The sequence below is a fragment of the Salmo salar genome, unplaced genomic scaffold (genome assembly GCF_905237065.1).
Source record: "Salmo salar unplaced genomic scaffold, Ssal_v3.1, whole genome shotgun sequence".
NCBI classification, from domain to species: domain Eukaryota; kingdom Metazoa; phylum Chordata; class Actinopteri; order Salmoniformes; family Salmonidae; genus Salmo; species Salmo salar.
In genome coordinates, this window is record NW_025549619.1 from 1 (window position 1) to 5000 (window position 5000).

Below are 5000 nucleotides of genomic sequence, written 5' to 3' on the forward strand. Positions count from 1 at the left end.
CCTACCGAGCATTCAGCCAATATGCAGTGATAATGTATTGGGCCTAGCATTATTAGCCAATATGCAGTGATAATGTATTGGGCCCACTGAGCACAATATGCAGTAATGTATTGGGCCTACTGAGCATAGCCAATATAGGATAATGTATTGGGCTATGAGCATAGCAATATGCAGTGATAATGTATTAAATTGAGCATAGCCAATATGTAGTGATAATGTATTGGACCTACAGCCTACTGAGCATAGCCAATATGCAGTGATAATGTATTGGGGTCTGAGCATAGCAATATGCAGAGTATGGGACCACTGAGCATAGCAATATGCAGTGATAATGTATTGGGACCACTGGAGCATAGCTAATATGCAGTGATAATGTATTTGGCCACTGAGCATAGCCAATATGCAGTGATAATGTATATACACTGAGCATTAGCCAATATGCAAGGGGTGGGTGATAATGTATTAACCCACCGAGCATAAACAATACGCAGTGACAATGCATTGGGCCCAATGAGCATAGCCAATATGCAGTGATAATGTATTGGGCCCACTGAGCATAGCCAATATGTAGTGATAATGTATTGGGCCTATAGCCCACTGAGCATAGCCAATATGCAGTGATAATGTATTGGGCCTATGAGCATGTTTAATATGTAGTGATAATGGATTGGGCCTACTGAGCATAGCCGCCAATATGCAGGATAATGTATTGGAACTACTGGAGCATAGCCAATATGCAGTGATAATGTATTGGGCCCACTGAGCATAAGCCAATATGCAGTGATAATGTATTGGGCCTACTGAGCATAGCCAATATGTAGTGATAATGTATTGGACCCACAGCCTACTGAGCATAGCCAATATGCAGTGATAATGTATTGGGCCCACTGAGCATAGCCAATATGCAGTGATAATGTATTGGGACTACTGAGCATAGCCAATATGCAGTGATAATGTATTGGGACTACTGGAGCATAGCCAATATGCAGTGATAATGTATTGGGCCTATACCCACTGAGCATAGCCAATATGCAGTGATAATGTATTGGACCTACGAGCCTATAGCAATATTGTGATAATGTATTGGGCCTACTGAGCATAGCCAATATGCAGTGATAATGTATTGGGCCTACTGGAAGCATAGCCAATATGCAGTGATAATGTATTGGACCTACTGAGCATAAGCCAATATGCAGGATAATGTATTGGGGCATAGCCGCCAATATGCAGTGATATTGTGTATTGGACCTAACCTAAGATAGCCAATATGCAGTGATAATGTATTGGGCCCACAGCCTACTGAGCATAGTAATATGCAGTGATAATGTATTGGACCCACTGAGTATAGCCAATATGCAGTGATAATGTATTGGAATAACCTACTGAGCATACTGGCCAATATGCAGTGATAATGTATTGGGCCTCACTGAGCATAGCCAATATGCAGTGATAATGTATTGGAACTACTGAGCATAGCCAAATATGCAGTGATAATGTATTGGGCCCACTGACCATTAAACGTTATTATGCAGTGATAATGTATTGGGCCTACTGAGCAGGTAGGTAGACAATATGCAGTGATAATGTTTGGACCTATAGCCTACTGAGCATAGCCAATATGCAGTGATAATGTATTGGGACCCATAGCCCATTGGGGTAGCCAATATGCAGTGATAATGTATTGGGCCTACTGAGCATAGACAATATGCAGTGATAATGTATTGGGCCCACTACTGAGCATAGACCAATATGCAGTGATAATGTATTGGGCCTATAGCCTCTGAGCATAGCCAATATGCAGTGATAATGTATTGGGACTACTGAGCATAGACAATATGCAGTGATAATGTATTGGGTCTACTGAGCATAGACAATATGCAGTGATAATGTATTGGGCCTACTGAGCATAGACAATATGCAGTGATAATGTAGGCCTACTGAGCATAGCCAATATGCAGTGATAATGTATTGGTAAACCTACTGAGCAGACAAATATGCAGTGATAATGCATTGGGCCATAGCCCACTGAGCATAGCCAATATGCAGTGATAATGTATTGGGCCTACTGAGCATAGCCAATATGCAGTGATAATGTATTGACCACTGAGCATAGACAATAGCGATAATGTGATTAAACCTATAGCCTACTGGAGCATAGACAATATGCAGTGATAATATATTGGACCTGCAGGCATGAACCAATATGCAGTGATAATGTATTGGGACTACTAAGGCATAGCCAATATGCAGTGATAATGTTGTGGGACGGCTACTAGGCATAGCCAATATGCAGTGATAATGTATTGGGCCTACTAGCCAATATGCAGTGATAATGTATTGGGCCTACTGAGCATAGACAATATGCAGTGATAATGTATTGGGCCTACTAGAGCATAGCCAATACTGCAATGATAATGTATTGGGCCTACTGAAACATAGCCAAATATGCAGTGATAATGTATTGGGCCTATAGCCAATATGCAGGATAATGTATTGGGCCTATAGCCAATATGCAGTGATAATGTATTAGGCCTACTGAGCATAGCCAATATGCAGTGATAATGTATTGGGCCTATAGCCAATATGCAGTGATAATGTATTGGGCCTATAGCCAATATGCAGTGATAATGTATTGGGCCTACTGAGCATAAAGCCAATATGCAGTGATAATGTATTGGGCCTACAGCCGACTGAGCATAGACAATATGCAGTGATAATGTATTGGACCTACTGAGCATAGCCAATATGCAGTGATAATGTATTGGGCCTACTGAGCATAGACAATATGCAGTGATAATGTATTGGACCTACTGAGCATAGCCAATATGCAGTGATAATGTATTGGGCCTTACTGAGCATAGCCAATATGCAGTGATAATGTATTGGGCCTACTGAGCATAGCCAATATGCAGTGATAATGTATTGGGCCTATAGCCTCCACTGAGCATAGCCAATATGCAGTGATAATGTATTGGGACTACTGAGCATAGACAATATACAGTGATAATGTATTGGGACTACTGAGCATAGACAATATGCAGTGATAATGTATTGGGACTACTGAGCATAGACAATATGCAGTGATAATGTATTGGGCCTACTGAGCATAGCCAATATGCAGTGATAATGTATTGGACCTACAGACTACTGGAGCATAGACAATATGCGTGATAATGTATTGGACCTACTGAGCATAGCCAATATGCAGTGATAATGTATTCCTACTGAGCATAGCCAATATGCAGTGATAATGTATTGGGCCTATAGCCAATATGCAGTGATAAGCCTATGGCCAATATGCAGTGATAATGTATTGGGCCTATAGCCAATATGCAGTGATAATGTATTGGGCCTACGGCACCAATATGCAGTGATAATGTATTGGGCCTACAGCCGACTGAGCATAGACAATTACGCAGTGATAATGTATTGGACCTACTGAGCATAGCCGTATGCAGTGATAATGTATTGGGCCTACTGAGCATAGACAATATGCAGTGATAATGTATTGGACCTACTGAGCATAGCCAATATGCAGTGATAATGTATTGGGCCTACTGAGCATACAGCCAATATGCAGTGATAATGTATTGGGCCTACTGAGCATAAACCAATATGCAGTGATAATGTATTGGGCCTATAGCCTACTGAGCATAGCCAATATGCAGTGATAATGTATTGGGACTACTGAGCATAGACAATATGCAGTGATAATGTATTGGGACTACTGAGCATAGACAATATGCAGTGATAATGTATTGGGACTACTGAGCATAGACAATATGCAGTGATAATGTATTGGGCCTACTGAGCATAGCCAATATGCAGTGATAATGTATTGGACCTCAGACTCTGAGCATGGACAATATGCAGTGATAATGTATTGGGACTACTGAGCTAGACAATATGCAGTGATAATGTATTGGACCTACTGAGACATAGCAACAATATGCAGTGATAATGTATTGGGACTGCTGAGCATAGCCAATATGCAGTGATAATGTATTGGACCTATAGCCTACTGAGCATAGCCAATATGCAGTGATAATGTATTGGGACTACTGAGCATAGCCATACGCAGTGATAATGTATTGGGACTACTGAGCATAGCCAATATGCAGTGATAATGTATTGGGACTACTGAGCATAGACAATATGCAGTGATAATGTATTGGGACTACTGAGCATAGACAATATGCAGTGATAATGTATTGGGACTACTGAGCATAGACAATATGCAGTGATAATGTATTGGACCTATAGCCTACTGAAGCATAGCCAATATGCAGTGATAATGGACTACTGAGCATAGACAATATGCAGTGATAATGTATTGAGACTACTGAGCATGGACAATATGCAGTGATAATGTATTGGACCTACTGAGCATAGCCAATATGCAGTGATAATGTATTGGGACTACTGAGCATAGCCAATATGCAGTGATAATGTATTGGACCTATAGCCTACTGAAGCATAGCCAATATGCAGTGATAATGTATTGGGACTACTGAGCATAGCCAATATGCAGTGATAATGTATTGGGACTACTGAAGCATAGCCAATATGCAGTGATAATGTATTGGGACTACTGAGCATAGACAATATGCAGTGATAATGTATTGGGACTACTGAGCATAGCCAATATGCAGTGATAATGTGTTGGAAACGCTGAGCATAGGCAATATGCAGTGATAATGTGTGGGCCTACTAGCCTACTGAGCATAGCCAATATGCAGTGATAATGTATTGGGCCTACTGAGCATAGCCAATATGCAGTGATAATGTATTGGGCCTACTGAGCATAAGCCAATATGCAGTGATAATGTATTGGGCCTACTGAGCATAGCCAATGTGGCGTATAGATAATGTATTGGGACTACTGAGCATAGCCAATATGCAGTGATAATGTATTGGGCCTACTGAGCATAGCCAATATGCAGTGATAATGTATTGCCTGGCCTACTGAGCATAGCCAATATGCAGTGATAATGGGGCCT